This window comes from Chiloscyllium punctatum, chromosome 21 (assembly GCF_047496795.1).
Source record: "Chiloscyllium punctatum isolate Juve2018m chromosome 21, sChiPun1.3, whole genome shotgun sequence".
Lineage (NCBI taxonomy): Eukaryota > Metazoa > Chordata > Chondrichthyes > Orectolobiformes > Hemiscylliidae > Chiloscyllium > Chiloscyllium punctatum.
The window spans coordinates 17213333-17230742 of record NC_092759.1 but is presented as its reverse complement, the minus strand read 5'-3'; the positions used below and the strand labels follow the sequence as shown (position 1 = coordinate 17230742).

The following is a 17410-nucleotide window of genomic DNA, read 5'->3' as shown; positions in this document are numbered from 1 at the left end:
CACAGAAAATCAGTACTAGATTCAGTATTATTTGTTATTTATATTAACAATTTGCATGAGATTATAGGAAGCATGGTTAGGAAATTTGCAGTTGACACCAAAATTGGTGATATTAGACAGTGAAGGTTATCTAAGAATGCAACGGAATCTTGATCAGCTGGACCAGTGGGCCGAGGAGTAAAGTTTAATTCTGATGAATGTAAGGTGCTGCATTTTGGTAAGACAAACCAGGGCAAGACATACACAGTTAATGACAGGGCCTTGAGGAATGTTGTCAAACAGAGAGAGACCAATGGGTTCAGGTACATAGTTCCTTGAAGTGGAATCACAGGTGGACAGGGTGAAGAAAGCATTTGATACACTAGCCTTCATTATACCAGAACATTCAGTGTAGGAGTTGGGAAGTCATACAGCAGCTATACAGAACAGGGGCGGCATGGTGGCTCAGTGGTTAGCACTGATGCCTCACAGCACCAGGGTCCCAGGTTCAATTCCAGCCTCTGGCAACTGTGTGTGGAGTTTCCACATTCTCCCAGTGTCTGCGTGGGTTTCCTCCGGGTGCTCCGGTTTCCTCCCACAGTCCAAAGATGTGCAGGTCAGCTGGATTGGCCATGCTAAATTGCCCGTAGAGCTAGGTGCATTAGTCAGAGGGAAATGGCTCTGGGTGGGTTACTCTTCGGAGGGTCGGTGTGGACTTGTTGGGCCGTAGGGCCTGTTTCAACACTGTAAGGAATGTAATCTAATCAGTGAGGCCACTTTCAGAGTACCGCATACAGTTCTGGTCACCTTGCTATAGGAAGGACATTATTAAACTGGAAACAATGCAATGAAGATTTACAAGGATGTTACTGGCACTGTAGGGTTTGAGTTATAAGGACAGGCGAGATAGGCTGCAACTTTTTTTGCTGGAGAATAGGAGACAGGAGGGGATGACCTTAGAGTTTTATAAAATCACAAGGGTCATAGAAAAGGTGAATAGTAAAGTTCTTTTCTCTATGCTAGGGAAGTTCAAAACTAGAGGGCATAGGTTTCAGGTGAGGGGAGGAAAGATTTAAAAGCGACCAGAGGGACAACAATTTCACACACTGGGAGGTGCCAGAGGAAGTCGTAGATGTGGTACAGTTACAAAATTTAAAATATATTTGGACAGGTACATGAATAAGATAAGTTAGACTGATATGGGACAAACACAGGTAAATGGGATTAGTTCAGTTTGGGAAATCTGGTCAGCAGGGACACATTGGACTGAAAGTAGTGATATTTTGAATTGAAAAACTAACTAACGTGCACTACTGGTGTAGAACAATTCTGAAAGTGACGACAAAAAGACTCCATTGGCTGTAAATCCTTTAAAATCTCAGAGTTTGTGAAAAAATTTTACAAAAATGCTAAACTACCTAAATCCAAAATTTTAAAACGTAATCAGAAGATCAGTTACTTTCAGAAAAATATGATTTGAAGGTGCTGGTGTTGGACTGGGGTGCGCAAAGTTAAAAATCACACAACACCACATTATATTCCACCTGGTGTTGTGTGATTTTTAACTTCAGAAAAAATAGGTTATTTAACTGCTGTTCCTTGGATTTAAAGAATTGAAGTTGATCTGCCATTATGATTTCCAGCTGAAAAAGACTAGGCATATTAAATGATTCATTATTTAATTTGTACATACAAACATTTCACATCAACTGATTTTTTACAGACAAGCTGTGGCATTCCCAACAGAGCCACATAAAACAGAAAAATGCAGAAATACTGTTATTCTCATTTACAAATTACACCATCCCAGACTGCAGCTCTCCATTCACAAGTGTGGTTCTGTGCAGGCCAACAGATAATGCTCCAGATGTCACTCTCATGGATCCAGAGCATATTCATATCCATTACACTATGCAGTGATATTTAGCATCCAAAATGTCAATATTCGAGGAATCTTTGGCTCAGGTAAATGCTCAAGTTGGCATTTTGCATTAGTGCAACTGGGCACTGGCTAGTACTATGGTTGAAAAAGTCTTTTCAAATGAAGCTGTTACATGTGCCATTATCTGTGTAAGACTGCAAATGCCAGCTCATGTAGTGTGGATCACTGATGTAATCCACAAACTACTGTCTTTAAACAACTGTCTCTTGCCCTCTCCCACAACCTGTTTCCCCTTAACCCAACCCAACTCCTTACCCCTCCCAAATTTTTTTTCTTTCTAGAGATCCTGTAGCCATTGTCATTGGACACCAACCAGCACAACATCTCTGGTGCCCATTTACATTTGACAAAAAAGGGTATCACTGAATGACATTGCCCAAAAGAGATCCTATTCTTATCTAAATGTTCATTTATGGACATTTTAGAACCCAAAAAAAAATGACAAAGTCAACTTGGCTGCTTGTCTGTGAGAAGCCATACTGATAATAGGCAACACCACAATCCAATTAGTAGTATGTTTTCCAAATGCTTATCAGATGTGCACAGATGCAAAATGAAACTCCAACATTCCCAGATCATGCTTGTTGTATTAAATGTTGATATTGGACAATGGTCACACACTGAATTTAAAATCTTCAAAGACATGCACCCCTTGGGACTCAACTGCTATCAAAAGTAGATATCCCATGTCTGCATCTCAGTCCCTATAAAGACAATGCCACAACTGGCTGTCCAAGTCCGAACACATTGAGCAAATCAGAGCTATGTACAAAGGCCACATCAACTTTCATATTGGTCCATGGAATTTTATCAACAATAACTGCTAGTTAAAAGACTCATCACATTACAAAAGCTGCATAAGAGAAAGCTATGCAGGATTATTCAGCACACTGCATCTGAATAACTTCATTGCCCAAATTGGTCATTTTACTTGGCAAATTGGTAATTTCCATTTGCTAAGTGAAAAGGAATTTGTTTTGTTGCTCCCACTGCTAGTCCAGTTGTTTAAGGGGTAAGACCCATAATTTCCCTGTCACTATGTTGAAGTTGTGGGTCGCAGGGAGCACTGAAGAATATGGAGGTATGAGATGGAGTGTTCACCCATGTTTCAACAAAAAGTTTAAACAATTCTTGTCTAGCAGATTATATACTAAAAGGGATCTTGTTTTAGTTGTGGCCATTGTTGCCAATAAATTATTCCACTTACTTCATGTAAGCACTTGGAAGGAAAAGGCCATTTGGTTCCTCACTGCTTATCCAATCCATTGGGTGCTGTGACAAAAAAAAACTAACATGATTGAGAAACAACAACAAAAAATCTTCCCCTCCTCCCTGAGGCAATCAAATAAGTTTCAATAGCAATGTGGTTATTCATGATACATCATTCAGAAGTCAAAATTATTGAAAAGATTTTCTCTTTCAAAAGGTTTTTGTTAAAACCAGTTTATCTCTTAATCCTCTCAAAACATTATTTTGGAGAGTTTATAAAGGATCTGGAAAAAAAAAAGTCATATTTCATTAGAATCTTAACCTAAGGAGTAAAATTTGCAATACGACGGGGAAAAAGGCAGGAGAGCAGAGACACATTGGCTCAAATGGCCCCCTTATATATTATACTTTATAAAGATTACTTTGATGTGGAAACTCAGTAAAAAGTGCAACAAGATGCCTTGTGAATCTGAGACTTTTCTTCCCCTCCCTCTCCCAACTTATTTTAGTCTCTGAATAAATCCAAAGTATTGATGAAACATGCCACCAAACAACACTGCTAACTTCCACCCATTGACAACTTGGGTGAAATGGTCAAACATAGCTCAACACCGACTGCAGTGATCTAGGAACTAGGTTGTAAAATGTAATGAAAAAAAATCTAAGTAACAGTTACCATAAGTAATATAGTAAAAGCTTTGCATATCTGTGTACTTACCAACTCCTCTCCAATTACTAATAGAAACTCTGGGTTACTCACACCTGCTTGCCACTGGTCATTCCACATCAGTTCTGATAGGAGAGTGTTGTTACAGAGTAACAAGTTTACATGGATAGTTTTTAAGTATGGGAAAAAAAATTATAATCGGACAGAAGTACAATTTTAAAAACGTGTCCTGATTTGATTAATCTACCAGCGTTTGCATTCGCAGAAGAGAAAACACTTGAATGCATTGTCACAGGAATAGATGGGCACTTGTACTTTTTTTGAATGCAGTAGAAACACATTTTTCTTAAAGATTGATGCTGAGGAACACGCACACACACCTCAGTTAAAATATTTTAGCCATCTTGACATCTTTGTTGCAATAAAATTGAGAAAAAAAAAGTCAATTCAACTTGACAGATAACAATTGAGAAAATTGTTAAGTCACAACGAAAACAATTCAGCAACATCCGTGTGTTTAATTATCTGCCTCATTTCAAACAGCTTAAGAGACACAAAGATAGTGGGAGGTTGAACACTCTTATGTAACCTTGCTGCTGAGGTTCTACTTCAGACAGCCAGGTCTTCCTTACAAAATGGCATGAATCCAAGGATGGGCATTGCTCACAATTTATTTTTTTCCCCTTCACTACATTTTTGGAAAGCTTGCAATACTCGAACATTTCAGTGCTCTCTAAATTATTTCGCTCTAAGTTACTCCTTACCATGCTCCTTCACGTTAAGTGAGTTCCACCCTTCATACTTTTTTTTTGCAGGCGCCCGACTGCAAACACGTCGGATGTCTGAAATTCTCACTCATATCCTGACATTCAATGAATTTATTGTTTGTAATGACATTACGAGTGGTAACAACAGGCAAGACTGACCTTTCTGGATAGCTGAAAGTTAGACAACCCTTACGGTTTTTTATAAACACTTAACATATAATTTACATAATTATATAAAAATATAAAATTGGCACCAACGACCCTAAATTTATTTTCTTCATATACTGCGTCATCCCTACTCAGTGGTTCTCTAGACCAATGATTGTAAATAATTACTTTTAAACCCTTCGGGTTAGAGCACATTAACTGGATTAACACAGTACTACCTGATAACAAATGGGTTCTGTACAGTTTTAAACAACAAGTGAATAAACTCTGAGCACAGAGGCAAAGGAATCAGACACTTCAATTTCTTCCTTAATTAAAAAAAAATCCTCTCTACGTTTTCTTTCCTCTTAAAAAGCTTTGGTATGAAATGGGGTGAAATGAGCCAATATTTGATGTTAAGTCTAGGTTCGACCTGCCAACCAGCCACACAGTCTCCAGCAGGACAGCTGCTGGAGAAAGTCAACCAACAAAAGGATGGCTCAAATGAAATACTGAGACTTTGAAGGTTTGCCAGCACTATCCACTTCCTAGCTTTCCCTCCAAGTAAAAGCAACAACAATGGCTTAATAACAGCAGGTAGCTAGTGACAGAAGAAAGTTACAGAGGGAATGAGGAGAGTTTGTTGAACTTAACTGCTGGTCAGATGCATTCCCGCCCTCAGACTGGGTGACTTCAGAAGTTCGTTCGCTCTAAGCTTAGAACCTCACAGCAGCAACAGCAAGTGATGGGACTGGTGCAGTACAAGTTGCTGAAACAACACACAGCAGCTAACGTTCTAAAATCAGCAAAGGGAAGAAAAAAATCAAATTGAGCTATGGGTCTTCCAGATGGTTGGAGTCCAACACATTGCACGCAATTAGCTTTAGTTTTGCATGGTAGTGACTGTTTGGTCTTGACTCAATGCACAAATCAATTTGCTCATGAGTTACCAAGAAATTCCAAATATCCTGATGCTGTGAAACTTGAAAGGGTTCAGGAAAGATTTACAAGGATGTTGCCAGGGTTGGAGGATTTGAGCTCCAGGGAGAGATTGAATAGGCTGGGGCTGTTTTCCCTGGAGCGTCAGAGGCTGAGGGTGACCTCCTAGAGCTTTATAAAATTATGAGGGACATGCATAGGATAAATAGACAAGATCTTTTTCCTGGGGGGGGGGGGGGGGGGGCAGTCCAGAACTAGAGGGCATAGGTTTAGGGTGAGAGGAGCAAGATATAAAAGAAACCTAAGGGGCATCTTTTTCACACAGAGGGTGGTGCGTATATGGAATGCACTGCCAGAGGAAGTGGTGGAGGCTGGTGCAATTGCAACACTTAAGAGGCATTTGGATAGGTATATGAATAGGAAGGGTTTGGAGGGAGATGGGCCAAGTGCTGGCAAATGGGGCTAGATTGGGTTGGGATACTTGATCGCCATGGACGAATTGGACAGAAGAGTATGTTTCCATGCTGTACATCTCTATGACTGTTTCAAACCTAACAATCATCATCAATTTCAGCACTGTACCTCCCTCTATGTTACATTCAAACTAAAACAAATCCTACTTTTCTCTTACTGAATGAAGTTTCCAATTGCAAGCACCTTCCACATGAAAAAAGACCATTTCCAGGAGCCTGCACTGGAGTTTTTGGGGTCAGCTATGTTCCAAACATAACAGCACTTGGTCCTCGGTTAAATAATCATGACATCTGAAGTAAAAAAAATACAGTTGCACTTACGTACAAATATGGCAGTGGTTCACTCTCCCCACGTAGCCTGCCTTCAACTGTTCTCAATGCCAGCTCCGAACCACCGGATGCAAACATCGATGTTTATAATACTGTAATATTAAACCACCTCCCTAGCTTGTATGTAGCAACACCATACTCAGCCCATAATGTGTCAGGGCTGAGCAGAAGGCAATTTCGTGACAGACATTATGCTGGGATGACGGTTATTCAGAGTCAAGAGTGTGGTGCTAGAAAAGCACAGCCAGTTGGGCAGCATCCAAGGAGCAGGAGAATTGACATTTCGGGCATACGCTCTTCATCAGGAATGAGCTCGGATGCTGCCTGACCGGCTGTGCTTTTCCAACAAAACGCTCTTAGGCTCCGATCTCCAGCATCTGCAGTCCTCACTTTTTCCATGGCGGTTATTGAGGAAGGGATCCCACAAGCTGTGGAGGCCACGAGAGATCCTGACTCAGAAAGAAAGAGAAAGTCACGTCTATGAGTCTTCTCTCAGTCAAGTACAGACGAGCAAAGTTAGTCCCAGAACACAATGTTTGATATATTATTCCAATAAGGAAATTACAGCGGGCTGAATGTAATATTATACAGGGATTCAATTGTATTGGGAGGAAACTACAGAAGAATCACAATGTATGCCATGAATATATTTGCATCCTAAAGAGCAACTGCATGCCCATGTGATGGTTCTCACAGGAACAGTGATCTGCCCAACCCTTATAATCTGTTTATTTCCCTTGTTGAAGGTAGTTTGAATAGGACAAGTGAGTCCAACATGCAAGATAACCCAAATGATATGAAAATGTTTGGTTAAGTGATCCAGGAACCAACTTCACAGAAAGTAGAATCAGATAAAGCAACAGCAAGCCATGAAGCAATCGGTGTTTTGAAGCTGGTGGAAGTCACCATTTGTATGTCATGACATTCTATATATACCATCATTGTAGCCAGAAGCTCCCAGCTCACTGTAGAAACATGCCTCTTTGAAGAGTTGCAGGAGCACACTTCACACCACCGCCCCTCCCCTCTACTCCCACCAGCAAAGTTCACTAGCCAACTCAGTAATGATTGGCCCCAACAGCAGCTCTTTTCATTATGTCTGATCGTCATGTTTGCAGAACCTTGTCCCAAGTCATACTTAAAAATGGTTGACAGTGCTCAACCTTGTTTTAGCACAGGCTCCAGCCCTATTGGTGTATATACTTACGTACGTATACACACACGCACACACACACGCAGGGCAAGAGTAGCTTCATCAACTCTCTTATAACTTCACAACAACTTAATTTTTCTACAGCGATTCATACAGTGGTATGTACAGTGGGCAGGCACTAGGTCTGAACCCAAATGACAAAGAATCAGGTTAGCTCCAACCATGAATTGTGCAGTTCCAGGCCAAGTGGCAGGCAGGAGCAAATTCTGTTCCCTTACTCACTGACCGCCCTTGAATGGTTTCTTTCACTAATTAACTATACAATCGACTATAAAATACTGATTAGGAATGCTATTATACAGTCTCCTCTAACAAAGTGCTTTATGTAGCCCATCTCTTAGAATAAGGGTGATTGTCTCTTTTGTTCACATTCCAGGGGGGTGAGCCACAGAGGCGAATGGCGAAGTGAAACCGATCTCGGCAGCGGATGGTGAAGCTGTGACATAAGGCCCTGATGGAGGCACGGTCTGTGGAGGGCTGCTGTTCACACATTCCAGGCTGAAACAAACACAATAAAAAAGGGAAAAAAAAAGTATTGTTAGGATTGGGTCACTGGCAGTATTGGAGCTAAACACAACTTTCTCTGGCTTCCACCCAAAACTTCTCTTCCCTCCTTCTCAACTCAATGAGATCTTTTGCATTTAACTTCTGTTGTGTATATTTTGTACGTCTCTTGCGTAATAAACTTCCATGAGTCTTCACAGAAGCATTATCAAACTAAATTTAACCCTGAGCCACATATGGAGACATGATGGCAGATGACCAAAGGTTAAGTGGAGAGAAGGGGACAGCAAGGTTGGAGCAAGGAACTCCAAAGCTAAACTGTGGAGATCACCATTAATGGTAAGCAGCTAAAATAGCACGGGCAGAAAACCAAAACTGAAGCACTGTGATCTCAGAGGGTTGGAGGCAATTACAGGGAAAACCACCACCCGCATTTATACAGCAATTTTAAATCCAATATGGGCATCAATACCTCCTTGGCTCCTTACCCAGTTCCTCACCAAAGTTTTCTGGTAATACGAAACAAGAGTTGTGGTCAATTTTCACTTGCTCCAGCATGGAAGCAAGTGTAGTTCAGTCAAAACCCACAAGCTTAGGAGAGCAGCTTCGATATGGATGACTTAAGCCATCATCTGGCTTAGGACAGCCCGTCAGTTAGGGGAAGGGAACGGACGAGGAAATAAGTCAAACATTCTGCTCCCTCCTGTGACCCCCTGGATAGGTACCAGAAATGATCAAGATCTGTTGAGCTTGTAAGCCACTTTGCTTTTGAAGTTCACGTCAACTTGGATAATGTAAATTATGGGAAGTAACCAGTGCTTCTGGGACAGGAGAAAACAGAAAATGACATTGAATGGAGGTTGCCAATAGTCAGTCAATCTTACACTCACTCAGAACAAAATATTTAATAATAGATTCCTATATTAACAGTGAAAGCAACAGTAGAGGGTGAAAGATATCTACTTGGGCACGGTAGTTCTGTGGTTAGCACTGCTGCCTCACAGCGCCAGGCACCCGGGGTTCAATTCCCGCCTCAGGCAACTGTCTGTGTGGAGTTTGCACATTCTCCCAGTGTCTGCGTGGGTTTCCTCCGAGTGCTCCAGTTTCCTCCCACAGTCCAAAAATGTGCAGGTCAGGTGAACTGGCCATGCTAAATTGCCCATAGTATTAGGTGAAGGGGTAAATGTAGGGGAATGGGTCTGGGTGGGTTGCTCTTCAGAGGATCAGTGTGGACTTGTTGGGCCGAAGGGCCTGTTTCCACACTAAGTAATCTAATCAAATGCGGCAGAACTTTAGATACAGTTTATACCACTTCTACTGGAGAGAAAACAACCTATGTTCGCCGTACCGGTGTGAAAGCAATGGTGTTAGCAAAGGAGTCTCAGCATTTCCGATCCCAGGAACACCACTGACAAACAATTTCTTTGGGGGAGAATCCACTTCCATGTCCCCTGTAGAAAAAAGCAAAAGGTCAACGACAGAGCTCAAAACAGGAAAAAAAAGAGAGAGAGAGAGAGAGAGAAAGCACAGAATGCGCGAGTTTCTTAACTTCATCAATAGTGGTAAAAAGTTAAGACATCAAGCTGAAATGAGTGGCTGACACTAAAATTTAATTTAATTGGGTCCTACACAGGTCTCAGTACTATAGAACTCTGGTATTTTTCCATCACACTCTGCCCACTATGGTACAGATACAGATATCACTGGTTCATCATTGCAAAATGATTAACTGAATAAGCACACAGTGGTAACATACAACCTGTACAGAGGATTAGATAAGGTTTGTGCAATGTTCAAGTAATGATGGCATCTATCAGAGTATTAAATCTTGCAGCAATTAAATTCCAGTGTCTATCATGCACCTATTGTCATCTTCAATAGGAAGGTGGTGACGGTGTAGTAATGTCACTGGACAAATGATCCAGAGGCCCAGGTTAATGCTCTGGGGACACAGGTTAAAATCCCACCATAAAAGTGGAGTTTAAATTCAATTGACCAACCAATCTAGAATTCTAGGTGATCATCAAACTATTACTGATTGTTGTTAAAACCCATCTGGTCATTAGTGGTCTTCAAGGAAGGAAATCTTCTGTCCTTACCTTGTCTAATCTACAAGGGATTCCGGATCCATAACAATGTCACTGACTCTTAAGTGTCCACTGAAATTTCTGATGTATATTTTTTACAATGCTGATTAAAAATCTTGTGAAATTCATCCCCAGCACTATTTCAAAGTATTTTTGAACTTGCTTGAAGTAAATTGTTTCTACAACCATTGTGACAGCACTGACAGGAACTGCAATTCCAGAGAAGAGTCATACTGGACTCTCTCCCTGCAAAGATGCTGCCAGACCTACTACTTTATGGTTTTATCACAGACAGGAACTGAAAGGGAACAGCTCTCAACAAACAATAAACAGGGCAGTGAAAAAAAAAAGTGGACTCAAATTGATCCCCTTTAATTTTTTTTAAACAAAGCCAAGACTCTCGTTAATGTTGATGCATAGAAGGACTATGGAGTCAGCTAGCAGGTACTGCAAGCAATTATGAAAGCAAAAATATTGGTCTTTATTGCAAGAGAGTTGCGAGTATAACGTATTATGGAAGACTTCTTACCTTTCCTCTTCAATGGTCCCAAGGCACTGGGTCGTATAGCAACACTCGGGCTGACACTCCTCCTGCTGTAAAAGGCAAAGGCAAGTTCAAATCCAGGCAGGCATTATTCAATGAGCTACACTCATCCACAGCATATTACAGATTGCCATGAATTGTTGCACCACAACTATCAAGGTGTACTAAACATCGGAACCAGGGTTAATAAGGTTTTGGTCCACAATAAGGGTGCACACCCTCTCTATAAAAATCACTGCACCTGAAGTGGAAGTAGACTATGCCTAGGGATAGTGGCAATTCAGGAGAAGTAATGGTACACTGCACGCAAGAGACACCATACAAGAAATGAAGAATGAGCTCAATGACAGGGAAGAGCTGCGAGGTGATGAGCTAGGAGAGATCAGTGATCTTGCTTTGTGTAAACGTGTTATCAAAAGGCATTAGAAAACATGTCCGAAGGAGCACTTTTTAAGAGACATGGAATTTCTGAGACTGCAGGACCTTGTGACAATATTTGTATGTAGAGTGCTGCCCTACCCAGACACTCAAATGGCCAACCTTCCTGAGCAGGACACAGAAAATGTCCTGACGCTTTCCTTGAAGTGTAGCAGCATTGATATTAATGACTAGGAGGTCCTTGCTAGCAATTGTTTAGAATGCTGACAACTTGTTCATTCAGCAGCATCACACATCAAGTAACAACATCTTAAATGAGGAGGCACAGCAGCAACAGGAGAGAAAGGAAAGGAAGCAAATCCTGCATTCTGGATCCCACTACTCTATGGACATTCTGCCCTACATTCCTAAAGGTCAGTGGGTCGACAATTGATCTGTTCAGTCACACAAAGATGTGTGTCAGAAACTCAAGACCTTGAGTCAACATCATTTTGAATCAAGACCCCTCTGACAACTGACCTATCGTTCCCTTTCAACTTCTCATGTACACCCAACTGTACCGCTAGGTTGTACGTGTTTGTTTTTCCTGCTGACAGGCTGTTTTGTTACACTTAGACCAACACTTAAATGTATAAATTCCCTGTATAAAAAAAAAAATCGAGCACCCAAATTCTGCTTGCAAGCAGGTACCTACGATGTTACAGAAACAGGCACTCATACAAGTAACACGAGGCCGTTCAGCCCCTTGAACCTTTTCAGCCATTCAATTAGATTGTGACTGGTCTGTATTTTAACAAAAACTGAATTAAGATAGAAGTCAGAAATGATCAAATCTATTCACTGGTATGTAAAACCGATGTTCAGCAAGACACAAGAAAATGGCATGGGTCCTTTACTAGTATTTACCAGTGTTAACACAGAGACTTGCTATTCAGGCCTGTGATTGTAATGTTGACACATCCTCGGTATTCAGCAATTTAAAAAATACTGTCAGACTGTTTAGCACAACACACTGAAAGAGGAGCATGTGTTTACAGTATATATTTCAAAGTTGTCCATTGACCTCTGACACTCCGCATATAATAGGAGACTGAAAAGTATGAAGATATTACTCAAGATTGGCTGATGACTGTAGAATATTTTATTAATTCCAGGAAAATAAGCCCACTTAGCATACAGTTCGGTGGTCAAGTATAACAGCTTAGCGCCTCAGGGTCAGGAGAATTTCTGGTGATACATGCGTTGTAGAAAACATGTAGAACCCTCTTATGACGGCTGAGGAAGAAAGAAGCAGGGGAAGTAGCTTCTTAATATCCATTCTGAGTGACAGGGAGAAAAGGTTTCTGTTTTATAATTAAAATAACCAAGCCCAAAACATCAGAGTGGAAAACAGTCAGGAAGCAAAACACAGTCTAAAATGAGAAAGCAATAACTCCCCAGGTTTAATGGCAAACTAGAGCTCTAAGTGTTCATAGATTCCTCTCACCTTGCAATACGGCGAGTAGGACTTGGAGAGGAATTTGGGGTGATGCCACCTTTGGGTATCAGAATCGGCTGGGATGATGAGAAGTACTGCTGTTAAAAAAAGGAGTTAATCATTAACGTATAGCAAACACTTACCCTGCTGCACCCCTTGCCCACCTCTAGTTGGAGTCTAATTATTGTTCTGAAAGCCACAATTGAATCAGCCTCCAGCATACACTTAGGCAGTACATTCCAAATTCTAACTGCACGCTGCGTAGTTTTCTCCTTGTGTCACCATTCCTTCTTTAGCCCATCATTTTAAATTGGTGTCTTGATGTGCTTGAGAATGGAAAAGGGAAACCAGTTCCTTCCCCTCTCTGTCCAGACACCTTAATAGTTAATACCCTTCAAAGTGTGTGTGAAGATTTGTAGCTCAGGTGCTCGTTGTTGCGGTTCTGTTCGCCGAGCTGGGAATTTGTGTTGCAGATGTTTCGTCCCCTGTCTAGGTGACATTATCAGTGCTTGGGAGCCTCCTGTGAAGCGCTTCTGTGATCTTTCCTCCGGCATTTGTAGTGGTTTATAAGCGCTTCACAGGAGGCTCCCAAGCACTGAGGATGTCACCTAGACAGGGGACGAAACATCTGCAACACAAATTCCCAGGTCCGCGAACAGAACCACAACAGTTAACACCCTTTTCCTGATATTAGCAGCTATTTGGAATCAACAGGGGTAGTTTAAGCAATGGGGACTTCAAATTAAACTGTAGATGCAAACCAACTTCTGGCCACTAGATGGCACATACAAACCTGCACCCTGCTTGAATGAAACAAAACACTTTCCAGACACAGGCCACAGAATTAGTATTTACCGAAGCAGACAATTAAAAGCAATCCAGGTAAGCCCATGCAATGATTCCCCAGGAAGGGTAGCATTAAGTGGAAGACAGTCAATCCCAAATGCATGACATGCCACGTAGCTCAAAAGAAGCAAAAGCCAGACTACAGTTTGCGCTGAGGGAGTTCTGATATTTCCCTGCCTCAATCTAAAATATTATGTGCCTCTTGCAACCTCAAACAACTTCTCTGATAAAAATGGCAGGACTGGAAAAAACACAGTCAGCCAGCCACTTGTTTTTCTGTGCAACCAGGAAACACTGCAACATTGCAAATGATGATTACATGCAAAGCAGGAGGATGACAACCGTGACTTCGTGGGTAGCACTGCCTCTTGTTGGAGTCAGAAGGTCATAGATTCAAACCCCACTCCATCGGCTCTGGAGCATAACCCACACCAACAAAGTGCAGAAATGAAGGAATGTTACACTTCTGTGTTTTGAATAGGGCATTCAATGAAATTTAAGAGTCATCTCCAATACTAGATGTGGAAAATTCGATAAAGGTGACCAGAAGGGCTCAAAGCAGCACAGTGGCTCAGTGATTAGCACTGCTGCCTCACAGCGCCAGGGACCCGGGTTGAATTCCCGCCTGAGTGGAGTTTGCACATTCTCCCTGTGTCTGCGTGGGTTCCTCCAGGTGCTCCGGTTTCCTCCCACAGTCCAAAGATGTGCAGGTTAGATGAATTGGCCGTGCTAAATTGCCCGTAGTGTTAGGTGCATTAGTCAGGGGTGAATATAGGGGAATGGGTCTGGGTGGGTTGCTCTTCGGAGGGTCGGTGTGGACTTGTTGGGCCGAAGAGCCTGTTTCCACACTGTAGGGAATCTAATCAAAAAAAAACCCCAGAGCAATCAAGTTCAGAGCAAACAGAATATAGATGCTTACACGTAACTGAAACAAACAACAGGTGACTTAGGAATAGATTAAACACAATGCACCATCAAGTATGTCTTCACCATGTGACACTGAAAAAAGGGCCAACTCAGACTGGTATGCAGTGGGAGAACTCCTGTAGGTGTGCACACAGCACTATCAACATACCAATTTCTGTTCTCACTCCATCTGCGACTGGTTGCTATTCCTGCCAGATCTGCTGTCACACATCGTCTGACTTACACCACCCTCACACATCAACTGAAAACTGCCTGCAACTGCTATGGGGCATATACCATCCAACAATACTTAGGTCAACTCCTCTTTCTACTGTCCTCCACTTTGCCTTCCAGGAGCGATCCTCCTAGCTTTCAGCTCTGATCGAATGGTTGAAACACTGATGTTGGCATTTCTGGATGCCAACTTAAGTCTTATTTTTCCATTCTTGCAATTTTAAATCACTTTGCATTTGCTTTATGTTCTGTATATGGAATTTTTAGAATATATCTCAGCATCCATATTCCAAAGATCTATTATTTGCTTCTATCAATCTCATTCTCCGCATTGCTGCCATATACAGGAAAGTGGGTAGGACACAAATCTTTCTTCCTCATCACAAGTTTGTGTTTTATTGTTGTTAATACATCCATCATCTTCACAAAATTACTTCTGGCGACCTCGATTTTTCTTCTCAATTCTCTTATCATTCCATACCAAAATGCCTTACATCTACACAGAACCTTTTACAACCACAAGACAGAGTCATAGAAAAGTACAGCACAGAAATAGACCCTTCGGTCTAACTCATTACACTACAGGGAATAAAGAGCATGAAAGCATGGGAAGGGTTAAAGCATGAAGACTACTGGCGATGTGTTACAAGGGGGTCTGTGGAATGCTACACGAGTCAAAAGGTCACGGTGGCAGGATGGGATAACAATAGTGGAATGCTCCTACACCAATGAGCAGAGTCAGACTGGGAGCTGAAAGGTTACGATGGCAGGCTGAGATAACAATTAGTAAAGTCAGCCTCGCCTACTAAATATCATCATGGCAGGTTGGAACAGGGTCGTGACAATAAATATTTAGGAGATGATATTAAATATTTAATTAAGAGTTAGTAGAGTCAGCCTGCTTGAGACCCTTGTCAATAAATATCTTATCAGTAGTTAGTGGAGTCAGCTTGGGACAGGAGACCATTGTGGTAGACGGGGCAGCTAAATATCTAACCATGACAGGTTAGTCTGGGATGGACAATCATTGTGGCAGAGGAGGCAGTAAAGTATCTAATCGTGACATTACAATAATATTAAGTATAATGTAGGAAAAACCATAGTGGCAGAAATAGAGAGATAATGGGAACTAACATCATTGGTTTATTGGATAGCAGGAGTGAGGCAATTCAGACGAGCACAGTTGGGCATGCTGATAAGCTAACAAAAACATGATTTAAAAAAGGTATAAAGAACCATGGACCCTGAGGTTTGGGGACATTCAAGAATTTGCTTTCGGAGTGCCATGGTTTTTTGTTTGCAAATAAAAGACCTACTCCTTGAAGAACTCTCCGTGTCTCCTGGTGATTCTCTACATTTTCTCCACCACAATACTGACATGAAATGTTTGCAAAACAGGAAATCCAGAAGCTACATTTTGCACAGCAAGCTCCCATAATGTCTTAATGACCAACCTCTTTCTGGGATACTGGCAAAGGAATAAAACTAGCCAGGACACATCCCTTTTCATCTTTGCAATAGTGACCGGTAATGATTTACTTCAAGAAAACAAATAGCGCCACAAATTAACAGATGGTCCACAAGGAAGGATATTTAAAGTGAAGTTGTTAAGATGAGGGGGACAAGTAACAGCATGGACTGATGGGCCTAAAGAAGGAACATGATAGCATTGTGGCTTTGCTGTTTCACTGTACCAAGATCAGTTCAACCATGAATGATAATGTGAGGCATGGGAGTACTGCCAATTTCTAATTTCCCTTGACAGCATTCCTCAGTACTTCAGCGGGAGTTTCAACCTGGATTACGTGCTCAGATTTACAAAGTGGAATTTGAAATAGCAACCTTCGGATTGAGAGGCAAGAGTGATACCCGAATGCTTTTTGAGGGCGGGTTTGCAAACAACGAGAGCTGTCATATCCCTTGATTGCAACCCCAAAATAATGCGTGGCTGGAAAAACCACAACACAGCCTTTTCTTAAAAGCAGCAAACAAGCCAAATGGCTTGCGTGACTAAATTTAATGCAAGAGGCACCAGCCCTACCTTGCCAATCCGCGTCGGAGAAGGAGAGGGAGACAAGGGGAAAATATCCTCCCTCTGCAAAGTCAAAGTCTGGTCCTCCTGCTCAGCAGTCACCATCTGGTCACACTGGAAGAGAGACATCAGCACCAGGTAACCAACGCGAATATCACCCTCTGCCCTTTATGTTTCAGATAAAACCCCGTAACCACTACAACAAATCACAGTCTAAGTTTACAATTCAACCAACACAGTCAATTGATAATGTGTCACAATTTTCATTCACCTTGAGATGTTGATAACTCATGGAACGAAGAGTAACATACTTTACAGTCCAACTTCCGACGTGCCACAGAACTAGCAACACAGGGCTCAAGTCAAGTCACCATTGTTTACCAGACCATGGGGCTGCTCTCTCATTAGATAGCTACCTCAGTTCAGAAAAGGGAAGAGCTTGAGAAGAATCCTTCATGGTAAACCCCAGCCAGTGCGAGGATTAAACCCACACTCTTGGCATCACATTGCTTCGCAAACAAACCGTAAAAGCAACTGAGCTAAACCGATCCCCAACACAGGGGTAATTCCCACAGACAGGCTGCTCACAACTGGTCTGCCTGGAACCTGTGGCATTCAGTAAATACGTGCTAGGTTGCATAGGGCATTTTCTGCTAAAAGGATTAATTTACAAGAACAGACTGGATAGACTTGAGCAATATCCCACCAAGCATCAGGGATTAACGTGATCTAATAA

At 41.8% G+C, this 17410-nt stretch overlaps 1 pseudogene; it reads right to left on the bottom strand.

Annotated features, from left to right (window-relative positions):
- Window positions 1-1641: 1641 nt before the first annotated feature.
- Window positions 1642-17410, bottom strand: part of LOC140492608 (P2R1A-PPP2R2A-interacting phosphatase regulator 1-like) — a 55747-nt pseudogene continuing 39978 nt past the window's right edge.